General features: G+C 36.4%; 1 pseudogene; it reads right to left on the reverse strand.

Annotated features, from left to right (window-relative positions):
• Nucleotides 1–11,689: 11,689 nt before the first annotated feature.
• LOC125865301 (uncharacterized) lies at nt 11,690–12,819 on the reverse strand (annotated as a pseudogene).
• Between the last annotated feature and the right edge of the window lie 623 nt (nt 12,820–13,442).

Below are 13,442 nucleotides of genomic sequence, written 5' to 3' on the forward strand. Positions count from 1 at the left end.
AGGCACCTATTGGGCGTTGGTCCATTCACGCCCCGTAGGTCATGGGGTGTAGGTCAAGGCCCCAAATGGTGACCCTCAGACCCAAACCACGGACCAGCAGGACAGAGTGTCACCCCACCTACGGTCCGTAGGTCATGGGCGTAGGTCACCACCTGTAAAAGCTGTCAAGCTCGGCCAAGTGAGAGGTGTTATGGTAAATTCATAATTAATTAGTTATGGGTTGGGGATGGTTATTATTGATTAATTAAGGTATTTTAAGGCTTTTAAAGGTATTAAAACTCCTTTTCCAATTCATTTCTTCAAATCACAAAATAGAAACCGCCCACCCTCTCCAAATATTCTCTCTCTAGAAACCACCATTGGAGAAGAAGGAGTCAAGCTTTGAAGCTCAAGATATCACCTTTCACTCACAATTTTCATGGATTTTCTTCCCAAAATTTAAGGTAGTCTTCATCTTTGATTAAGTTTCATTCAAGGAGCCCTATCAAAAGATGATTTCAAGCTTCCAAAATCCTCCAAAAAACTAGGGTTTTCAATCTATGCATGGGTTCAATTCCAAAATGTTTTCAAAGGCTTATATGTGATGAATTATGAATGGATTGTTGAATAAATGATGAATTATTGTGAATTTTCTCTATGAACCCATGTTTCCTCCAAAATCCTAAGTTGTGATTAGTGATTGGGAATTGATTGATCATGAAAGTATGATGAATTGTTTATGTTTATATTGAAATTGTTATTGAATCATGTTAACTCCCTTATCTATTGTAGTATCTTAGATGTTTGGGTTGTGATTGATGTATAGCCTTGGAGGGCAACTTCATGACGGATCTATGTATGATCATGATGTGAAGTATATGTATGTGATCTCAATGAAAGTGTTATTATCATGTTTAGAATGTAATTGTGTTGTGATTGAAAGAATATTCTCAATTAACACTCACGAATGATGATGATAGAATGTGAAGGGTTTCTATAATGTGATGTTGTATCTTGAATTGGTAGGCTTAGGCATCCTATTCATGTATATATGAAAGTAATGTGGATTGATGTATCTTCAATTGGTAAGCTAAGGCATCCTTTTCTTGTATTGATGAATGTGACCTTGAATGAAGTACCTTGAATTGGTAGGCTAAGGCATCCTCTTCTTGTATAATGAATGTGTTCTAGGCTATCTCTTGAATCGATAGGCCAATTGCATTCCTTTCATAATGAGCCACTACTAATGTAATGACGACTCTTGAATCGATAGGCCTATGGAATTCCTTTCCTAATGAGTTAATGTACCATGAATCGATAGGCTTATGGCATTCCTTTCATGTGTAAAGTAATGTAATGATGAACCATGAATTGATAGGCTAATGGCATTCCTTTCATGAGGATTCTAGAGCTATCCTAATAATGAACAATGAATCGATAGGCTTATGGAATTCCTTTCATGTGTAATGATGTAACTTGGGTCGATAGGCCAATGGCATTCCTCTCAAGTACAATAATGTAATGTGAATGAAATACTCTATGGGAATGGAGGCTAAGCACCGAGTTGATATGGTAAGATGGAAACTCTCCCAATATTAGGTTAGAGTTCTAATGAACATCTTCTTATCCCATAACTATGTGCCCTCATAGGATATTAGCTAGTGAATCCACGTAAGCTAAAATGTTACAGGTCCTACCTTAGGCAAGTAGACCACCTCCTTACGGTGTGAGTTCATGACACCGGATTTTATGTCAACCTCACATGGTCTATGTCGGTTAAACGCTTATTCCCATCATGTGAGATATGCACTATGTCTACTTGAGAGGTTTTATAAAGTGTGGGTGGTAGTATTGGATGTCATCCATGCATTGCACGAATAGGCTTTGAGAGGGCTATAGTGAGTTCTCGAATGTCTTAATGACTAATAAATGAATGTGCTCTTAATGCAGCTAATGAAAAATGTTGACTTAGATGCTTAAATTTGATGATGCATGCTTTACTTGGATTGTATTATGAGTTGCTTCCTTGTCATGACTTATGAAATGTTTATGTCTCTTATGTATGAGTATTGTGTAAAGATAGAAAGAATGAACGGTAAGTCCACTTTTGGTGGCCTTAATGTGGTACTTAGTGTGGATGGTGGTATGGGACTCTATTCATACATTGCACAAAGTATAGCTTGAGGTTACTTGAGGTGAAATCTTAATGTGATTAAATGGCTTATATGTTGATTTTGTTCTAATGTGAAGAAATGAGTTGTATGTTGGTTATGTTTGTATATTATGCCTCTTATACTTATGTTCATGAAGTTTTCACAAATTGGCATAAAAGCATGACTTTCAAATAAAATGGTTGTTTTAAGCATAGTTTTTGCATGGCTATCATATTTAGTACATTAAATGTGCTAACCCATATTTCTTCATTTTTACCAAAGTGTAGGTTCCGACATTTGAGTTGATTCTCTCTAGTTGAAGCTTGGATTGAGTTCTTCCAAGACTATTGGTATTTCCTCATGAATTTGAGGACAAGTACTTTGATGTTTCATTTCTTTCATGTAATAGACATTTGTTAGACTTTCTATTGTAAAGGGTCATGACCCTACTTTTGTTTCAAGATATTGTTCTAAATGGCCATGTGAGACAAGTAGACTTCCGCTATTTTTAAACGATTTTTTGTTGTATGGATTTAAATGAGTTTTAAATTCCGTACTATTTATATTATCTTATGTGAGACATTCTATGAGGCTTGTAAGAGAATTTTCAGAGTCTTGTACACCGTTTCACATCTAGGGGGTAGCCCTGGGTCGTCAGAAACATGGTATAAGAGCACAAGGTTTTGGGAATGGTTTTTAGGATTGATGTCTCACAAGCCACGTCTAGTAGAGTCTTGTTCATGGGTGTGAGTCGCGACACATTTATGAATGAGAGGCTATAGGACGTTAGGCAGCTACACTTATTTCATTAATCTTTGAGTTGTTAATCCCTTAAAGTGTTTAAAGTGTCATTCTAGGACGAATGTTCCTAAGGGGTAGATAATGTAAAGACCCGAAAAACTAGTAGGTGAAACTAGAGCTTAATGAGTGTGTGTTAGAGTTTGATATGCGGTTATGAGTTGTAAAATAATGTCCCAAGCTTAGGTTGAGGAGTTTAGGGGTTAAACGTCAAGATACGACCCCTCAAGGACCAATCAAGGGTCCTTGAGGGGGTCCCTAAAGTCTAACCCCCAAAGCTGCCTAAAACCAAAAAGCTGCCAAAATTTTGGTGACCTACAGATGGCACCTACTAGGAGTAGGTCCATCCACGCCACATAGGTCATGGGGCATAGGTCAAGGCACAAAATGGTGACCCTCACACCCAAACCATGGACCAGCACGACAGGGCGTCACCACATCTACGGTCCGTAGGTCACCACCTGTAAAATTTGTCAAGCTCGACCAAGTGAGGGGTGTTATGGTAAATTCATAATTAATTAGTTATGTGTGGGGACAATTATTATTGATTAATTAAGGTATTAAAACTCCTTTTCCAATTTATTACATCAAATCACAAAATAGAAACCTCCCACCCTCTCCAAATATTCTCTCTCTAGAAACCACCATTGGAGAAGAAGGAGTCAAGGTTTGAAGCTCAAGATCTCACCTTTCAGTCTCAATTTTGGTGGATTTTCTTCCCTAAAGGTATGGTAGTCTTCATCCTTGATTAAGTTTCATTCAAGGAGCCCTATCAAAAGATGATTTCAAGTTTCCAAAATCCCCCAAAAACCTAGGGATTTCAATCTATTCATGGGTTCCATTCCAAAACGTTTTCAAAGTATGTGATGAATTATGAATGGATTGTTGAATAAATGATGAATTATGGTGATTTTCCTCTATGAACACATGTTTCCCCCAAAATCCTAAGTTGTGATTTATGATTGTGAATTGATTCATCGTGAAAGTATGTTGAATTGTTTATGTTTATATTGAATTAGTTATTGAATAATGTTAATTCCCTTATCTATTGTAGTATCATAGATATTTGGGTTGTGATTGATGTATAGCCTTGGAGGGCAATTTCATGAAGGATATTTGTATGATCATGATGTGAAGTATATGTGTGTGATCTCAATGAAAGTGTTATGATCATGTTTAGAATGTATTTGTGTTGTGATTGAAAGCATATTCTCAATTAACACTCATAAATGATGATTATAGAATGTGAAAAGGTTTCTATAATGTGATGTTGTATCTTGAATTGGTAGGCTTAGGCATCCTATTCATGTATATATGAAAGTAATGTGGATTGATGTATCTTCAATTGGTAAGCTAAGGCATCCTTTTCTTGTATTGATGAATGTGACCTTGAATGAAGTACCTTGAATTGGTAGGCAAAGGCATCCTCTTCTTGTATAATGAATGTGTTCTAGGCTAACTCTTTAATCGATAGGCCAATGGCATTCCTTTCATAATGAGCCAGTGAACTAATGTAATGACGACTCTTGAATCGATAGGCCTATGGAATTCCTTTCCTAATGAGGAAACGTACCATGAATCGATAGGCTTATGTCATTCCTTTCATGTGTATAGTAATGTAATGATGAACCATGAATCGATAGGCTTATGGCATTCCTTTCATGAGGATTCTAGAGCTATCCTAATAATGAACCATGAATGGATAGGCTTATGGCATTCCTTTCATGTGTAATGATGTAACTTGAGTCGATAGGCCAAAGGAATTCATCTCAAGTACAATAATGTAATGTGAATGAAATACTTTATGGGAATGGAGGCTAAGCACCGAGTGGATATGATAAGATGGAAACTCTCCCAGTGTTAGGTTAGAGTTCCAATGAACATCTTCCTATCACATACCTATGTGCCCACATAGGATATTAGCTAGTTGATCCCCCTAAGCTAAAATGTTATCGGTCCTACCTTAGGCAAGTAGACCACCTCCTTACGGTGTGGGTTCATGACACCGGATTCCATGTCAAGCTCAGATGGTCTATGTTGGTTAAACACTTATTCCCATCATGTGAGATGTGCACTATGGTTACTTAAGAGGTTCTATGAAGTGTGGGTGGTAGTATGGGATGTCATTCATGCATTGAACGAGTAGGCTTTGAGAGGGCTATAGTGAGTTCTCTAATGTCTTAATAACTAATAAATGAATTTGCTCTTAATGAAGCTAATGAAGAATGTTGACTTATATGCTTAAATGTGTTGATGCATGCTTTACTTGGATTATGTTATGAGTTACTTCCTTGTCATGATTTATGAAATGTTTATGTCTCTTATTTATGAGTATTGTGTAAAGATGGCAAGGATGAATGGTAAGTTCACTTTTGGTGGCCTTAATGTGGTACTTAGTGTAGATGGTGGTATGGGACGCTATTCATACGTTGCACAAAGTATAGCTTGGAGTTACTTGAGGTGAAAGCTTAATGTGATGAAATGGCTTATATGTTGATTATGTTCTAATGTGAAGAAATGACTTGTATGTTGGTTATGTTTGTATATTATGCCTCTTATACTTATGTTCATGAAGTTTTATCAAATTGGCATAAAAGCATGACTTTCAAATAAAATGGTTGTTTTAAGCATAGTTTTTGCATGGCTATCATATTTAGTACATTAAATGTGCTAACCCATATTTCTTCATTTTTACCAAAGTGTAGGTTCCGACATTTGAGTTGATTCTCTCTAGTTGAAGCTTGGATTGAGTTCTTCCAAGACTATTGGTATTTCCTCATGGATTTGAGGACAAGTACTTTGATGTTTCATTTCTTTCATGTAATAGACATTTGTTAGACTTTCTATTGTAAAGGGTCATGACCCTACTTTTGTTTCAAGATATTGTTCTAAATGGCCATGTGAGACAAGTAGACTTCCGTTGTTTTTAAATGATTTTTGATTTCATGGATTTAAATGAATTTTAAATTTCGTACTATTTCTATTATCTTATGTGATGACATGCTATGAGACTTTTCGGAGTCTTTTACGTTGTGTCACTTCTAAAGGGTAGCCCTTGGTCGTGACAATTGGCTTGTTCCGTCATGGCTTGAGCCAACACTTTAAAGCAGCTCGAAACTTTGCAATAGTCACTTGTTCGGCCAAAGGGCCAAAACTTGAGGAGCTTTTCATTCCACATTCTCATTCGCATTCCTCCTAACAGAAGCTCTTTGAGGGGCCATAGTCTGAAAAGGATCGGATAAGGATTAATAGAGAGACATATACAGTTACACTGTATCGCACGACTTTAGAATGATGAACTAAACATCTTACAAGTTGTTATTCATAAATGTGGCGCGTTTTACACTCATGAACAATACTTTACACGACATGGCTTATGAATGATAAGTTTGTCACGACCCAAATTACACCCTAGGCATAACATGGAATATAAAACCCCGAAGGGACCTACACAAGCCACTTAGCATACATCATACAAGATAATAGAAGTTAAGACTTTAAAATATAGCATTTTATACATCAAAAGAGTTGACAAAGCGAAAGTTTAACGTAAGTCTAAAGCCATATAATACATCATAAGGAAAGTGATTGGGACGTAACTCATACATCATATACAAAGTCTAAAACGAAATGACATAACTTAAAGCTATAGAGTGTATCGGTCCTTGGAACATGATGACTCACCAATAACTAGAAGTCTAACACCCCGTATCCAAAACAGACCAAAAATGCAAATTTTGAGAAGTTGCAGGTGCAACCCACGGTTGCCATCCATGGACCGTAGGTTAGACCACGACCCGTGCTGGTGGTCCGTGGTTCACCACCACAACCCCTCCTCAAACCCAGCTCAAAAAATCGGCTAAGTCTCGACCCACGGTTTGTGGTCTATGTCCGTGGATCAAGGCCCCTTTTACCCAGCCTCTGACGCAAACAATGGCCAACCAGCACAGATTGTTGTTCAATCCATGGTCCGTAGGTCTGATCGTAGGTGAGGGTCAACAGCCAATTAGAGGAAAGTTGTGATTGGGTAAAATTCAAATGGTCATAACTCTTAGAACAAAAGGAATTATGTGTCTCATGACCTATGATATGATAGATAATTGAATCCTCTTTCCAATGCCATCGAGTTTGCTAAAATCCGACCTCTGAGTAAAATGTTATGCTTGTTTTATTAAAGCCTTGTCGGGCAAACTTGACCTATGACTCCAATATACGGGCCGTAGACTAACCTACGGTCCGTAGGTCCCGTCCGTCGATCACTCTGACATCAGTTAAGTCAGGGGTTTTTTGGTCTTTTCCTATTTCGTTGGACCCCTAAGCTACGTCGTTTAGACCCTAAATTATGATGTTTTAGTCAGTTTAAGCCTAGAAACATAACTAGACCTTACCTAAGTCAAATCATTAATCAAAACTTAGAAAAAAATTAGAGCGTAAGAGGAGAAGAGAAGTCAAGAACCCTAGTTCAAGAACGCAGCAAGGTTCCATTAGTTCCAGCCCCGAAATCTAAAGATTTCTCCGTGGAATTCGTCACCAGCTATGTGGGATTTCACTAGTGGGTTCCTTTCACCCATTAGGTCCCGAGTTTTCAGTCAGTTTCTTGATTCCCTTATTATGATTAGACCTAGGGTTTCTTGAATGTTAGAATTATTAGGTTCCTAGCTGTTAAAATGATCCAAATCAGATTAGTATGTTAATATTCAGTTTATTGCATGAATTCCAGAACCCTAGCTATGTATTTCTTTAGTTCTTGAATTACACATGCTAGGTAAGATATTTCAGTTATATATGCCTCAGTTATTAATGCATCAATATCAATTTAATTGTTGCATACTCAGTTTGCATGTTCAGTTCGAGCCATCCAGTAAATTACAGAAATTTAGTCATAATGTGTTAATTACTTAATCTATTGGGAGTAGCATAATACCGAGTTGGACTAGGGTTCAGCGTACACAAATAGTCCCAGAACTACTAGCCACGTAGGTTGTAACTCCCCTCTATGGGCATCATTTCAGTGATCACGCCAGCATGCCTCTATACCTCTGGCAGGGTATATTGGGTCCTCTCGATGAGGCGTATACATCGGACTCCACATTTAGCTCATGTAGTTTTATTATCAGTTGTTAGTAGCTCCCACAGTTCAGTCAGATTCTATTGCATTGACCATTTATCAGTATATCCAGTATTCAGTTTCAGCATGTATAAATTGGTCACTGCATTCAGTTATCTCAGCATTCAGTATCTATATCATGTTCAGATTATATCATTGCTTATTTTCTTTGTTCAGTTATATGTTATTTCAGTTGTATTATATCCTGCATGCTCAGTACCTCTTAAGTACTGACTCATACTTTGCGCTACATCTTCTCGTGATGTAGGTTTAGGTTCTCAGCATCCAAATCACGCTTAGATCGGTTCCCGATCTCCAGTTCAGCATAATCAATGGTGAGTCCTCATTCTCTGAGGACAATAGTCATGAGTTTCTTTTCAGTATTTTTAGTCCTTTAGTTTCAGTTTTGCTAGACATAGTTGGGGCTTGTCCCAGTATTTCTAGTCAATTAGAGGCTATTTTCAAACATAGATAGATTCAGCTTAGTATTGAGTTAATATCTTCCTTGTATTAAACTTGTCAGTTTTCATATATCTCAGTTATAGTATATGGGTATTCCCCATCTTTTCATTTTGTTTATGATTATAGCTTCCGCACAGTTTCTATTATTCAGTTTATATTTAGTATGCCCATGATCATGCCAGCAGGGTTAGCTTGGGATCACTTGTGGTTTTAGGTCCCGTGTCCGCATCTCGAGGGTAGCTCGGGGCGTGAAAAGCTTGGTATCAGAGCACTAACTGTCTGAAAATCCTCACAAGGTAGAGTCCTTTTTCATGGATGCGTAGTGTGCACCACATCTAATGAGAGGGAGGCTACAAAGTGTCTTATGAAGAATCTTCATTTTCTTATTACTCTTATCGTGTGTAAGGTATGATCTAATTTTATTCTAACTAGACATTCTACGTTTTAGTGATAAAAAAATATCATAGGATATAGTCAAATCATTTGAAATAAAGGACATAAGAAAAGCTTTGAAGAAAACATTGTCATGTGGGGTCTTAGCTTTATCCGACATTAAGACAACAAGAGTTATATCATGGAATCCGGTATATCCCTTAAACCAAATGAAGGGGAATCTACTTGCCAAGGTAGAATCTGTACATATTATTATTTGCTAAAGTGGATCCACTAGCTAGGTCATTTAAGACAATCCTACGAGGGCACGTAGTTTGGGACTAGAGGTTGCTACTAGAGACTCTTCTATTTGATCCTCCACCTCAAAGCACTCTCGGTGCTAAGTCTAAGTTCCAACAGAATAGATAAAAGTCAAATATCGTTATAACATAGGAAAGGCAATGATCAATACCAATCCACGTCTTTCAAAATTAAAACATAGAATATCTCCTTATACATCATTCAACATAGATGAGAAATCTTTCACTAATGTGAATCCATATGTGAGAAATACCTTTCACAAGCATAATGATAATATCATGTGAGAAAACCTTTCATAATAACATTGATAATTTCCTTTCAAACAATCCTTAAATAATTAAAAATAACTTCATAAAGACATGTATATCTTCATAATTTTATAATTCATTGGTTCATGAGTGCATCGTAGGTTCATAATTGAAAAATTATAATATAGGCATGAGTTAACATAATTTCAACTAAATATCATGAAGTAACATTGAATCATGCATTGGAAGAATTAATTAACAATAATCAATCACCATAATGAAACCCATGAAATTGAATTTAAACCCTCACTTGAATCAATTGAAATTGAAGGGAGAAATTGGAAACCTTGGGGACCCTATGAAGGAAAGGACTTCATGGGTGAATACCCACATACCTTGTTCCTTTAAGCCTAGAAAATAAGGGAGGATTGAAGACTTGAACGGAACTCTAGCTCTTCTTATTCTTTCTTAGCCTTGAGAGAATTTGGGGAGGATGGGTTTGGTTAGGTTTAGGGAATTTAGGAGAATGAATTGAAAGTGGGTAATTTGGGGCTTAAAAACTTTATATAGGACTTAGGTTAGAAGGCAAAATGAAATAGTTTTTTGATTAAGAACTATTAGGGAAAAGACGTAAAAGCCACTTAAAGTAACTGCCGGACTCGACCTACGGTTCTAATCCATACTGGTCAATCGTAGACCAAGTACTGGACCATAATTTCATCAATCTTTTGACACAACATTTCTATGGCTCGTAGGTCTCCCTACGGTTCGTAGAAACCAACAGTAGCAACAAACTTTAACCTTAAAAAATTCACTAAGACTGGGACTCATCTATGAAACCTACCTACGACTCGAACATAGGATGACGGACCATCCTGGTGAACCTTACAAAGGGTACTCGGACTTGATTTTAGAAAATTATTTTCCCCTTTCCTAGGGTTTCTATCTATGACCCGTAGAATCTTCTATGGTCCGTACATGGGAGCCGTAGACACAGCCCGCAACACTAAAATTTTATTTTCCTTCTTCCCAAATTTGAGGTGTTACATTAGATTAGTAAGAGCATTAAGAGGTGTACCCGAGATCGTATGTAGTAAAATGAGGTTCTAATTAAGTTTATGATTTTCTATGTGTTCCTAGATAGTATATTTGAGTTATCAATGTGAAATAGGTTGGTCTAAGCATTAATTATTACCATTAAGGGTTTGATTGAAGGGGTATCGTTTGTTAGGTAAAAATAGAGAAGTTTTCTCTCATTTTTAATAAACAATTTTTTCTTATCTTCTACTCTTCTTTTTCTGGTACATAAAAATACTCGCATGATTTAATGTTGTCGACAGAGTTCACAATTCACTAGAGTTCACGTTACCACTATACTGATGAGTAGGTCGCTATATTCAGTTGTCACGACCAGAGCCTACACCCTAGACATGGCCGGCACTCGAGAACCATTGATGGTATCCAAGAGAACCCTCATCCTGACTGACTACAAGCGGACGACTAACTCAAGAATACACAAGCATCGTACTGAAAGAAACGTTTAAAAACAACTTACTAAATCTCAAAACTTTGCTGAATATACTGAGTATGACTCATAAGTATAAATAAAACATTTGATAACTGAAAGACTCTCACAAACTGTCTATTTATGAAGCCTCTACTATATATAGACGAGTGTCAAGACAAGACCCATGACTACTCAAAATGTTACTAATACTAACAACTCATAAAATTGGAGTTCTCTGAAAGCAAGGAGGTCTTACTCAAAAGTTGGCGAGCAGACGAAGTGATATCAACAGTCTCTTGTTAAGAATCCTAAGAACCTATATCCGCATCATTAAAAGATGCAGGTCGAATGACATCAGTACATTCAATGTATGAGTATGTTATATAGCTTAATAACAAATAATTGAAAGAAAGGACTTGAATAGATAACAATGTACTCCAGCTGAATCTAAAGAAATAAAGGAGTTAAGTCATTTAAAAATTTACAAGATACTTTCTCATGTCTGAACTCAACATTATAAGTGATATATAAAAATACACCTTAACTCTTTTGGGAGATTCTCTAACCGACAACCATCACTATGAGCTACGTGGATAGAACACCTAGTTGGTAGACAGGACCACGAATCAAAAGGTAATACTGGTAACAACAGTTTTACTTGACAACAAAAATAATTAAGCTACTAGTTGTTGACACAATCATTTCTCTGCGTTTTTTACACTACTTGTCCTTGCGAATAAAATCATGGTTGATCGTTATCGTTTGTACCTGATGATCCTTCCTCTAATTTATTCCCTGATATCGTATCATCGAAAGGATGTTCCACAAGTTTGATGAATTGTGGTTTCATTGGTGAAAGAACAACACTGCAGTTTTTGTTCTCCTCTTTGCATTTGTGTTTTTTCCAATCTTATGTGCCTCCATCACCTTTTCAGCGAAGGTCCGTATTTTGCGTATGACACCAAAACATGAACCCCCTAATGTTTTGCTTTTCATGATCTATGTTCTTTCTCATGTCATCTGCATTGTCATCTATCAACAAGGATGGTGGATGATTATTGTTTGGACTTGATGATCCTTCCTCTGATTTCTTCCCTGATATCATATCATGGCAAGGACGTTCCACAAGCTGGATGAATTTTGATTTATTTGGAAAAAGACCAATGCTCCAGTTTTGCTGTCCTTCTGTTCTCTAAAAGTTGCCCCCTTGCATTTGTGTTTTTATCCTTGCAAGTGGTCATTCAGGACATCTTGACTTCTAGTACATACCTGACAAAGTTCACAATTCCACTCCGTAACATTTTTCACTGGAGCACTGCTTAATGAAGGCTTATCAGCAACCTCTTCAATCAGAGTTATAGCTTTCCATTTTGCTCTAGAGAAAATAGTGTCAGGCTTAGCCTGTATCAATGACAAAATAAGCACTTCTCAAAAATTTAAACACATCGTAAATGGTTTACGGATCTGTAAGCATTAAATGAATCTAAACTTGCTTTGATTAAGGAAACATATTTTGGAGTACACTTTCCTGATTCGGCTCAACATTCACTCAGTTGTATAAGAATGAATGTTGTTTCCACTGATAACTTCCAGGAAACAGGTGCTTAAACAGATATACTTTCAGCTCAAAAAATTACACTAGAGAAAATCTTCTAATGTGGGCCAACAATAAAGAAGAACACTAACCAGAAAGATTCCGCTAAAGCCAGGGGGCTGTTCTTGTGAAATCTCCACTTCTGGACTTCGATTCAATATTGAAATTTTTGATTCCCCGGCACGGTACCAAAAAGGAACCTCTGAGATCATCTCCTCAAAGGCCTCAACCTGGTTCTTCAATCCATCTCCTTCACACATTGCTCCTTCTCTTTTCATCAGAAATCACACGAGATTTGTTAAACTGCGAGAAGAAGAAGAGTAGAATATCAGAATATATATGAAAAATGAGTGAATCAACTATTTATAGCAAACAAGTGTGATCTAATTCATGTTTTTCCCCTAAAAGGAACTTCATTTTTCATAATATCTTTTAAGCCACATGTTTTCTCTAATTGATTTTTTTCCTAAAAAAGAATTTTATTTTTCAATAACACCTTTGAAATTACATGTTTTCTCTAATCGATTTTTTCATAAAAAGAACTTCATTTCTAATTAACACCTTTTAAAAGGCATGTTTTCTCTAATTGATGTTTTTTCCTAAAAAAGAACTTTATTTTTCAGTAATACCTTTTAAATTACATGTTTTCTCTAATTGATGTTTTTTCCTAAAAAGAACTTTATTTCTAATTAACACCTTTTAAACGGCATGTTTTCTCTAATTGATGTTCTTTTCTTAAAAGAACTTCATTTCTCATTAACACCTTTTTTAAACGGCATGTTGATGTTTTTTCCTAAAAAAGAACATTATTTTTCATTAACACCTTTTAAATTACATGTTTTCTCTTATTGATGTTTTTTTCCTAAAAAGAACTTCATTTCTCATTAACACCTTTTAAACA

The sequence above is a fragment of the Solanum stenotomum genome, chromosome 5, assembly GCF_019186545.1.
Source record: "Solanum stenotomum isolate F172 chromosome 5, ASM1918654v1, whole genome shotgun sequence".
In the NCBI taxonomy this organism is placed as follows: domain Eukaryota; kingdom Viridiplantae; phylum Streptophyta; class Magnoliopsida; order Solanales; family Solanaceae; genus Solanum; species Solanum stenotomum.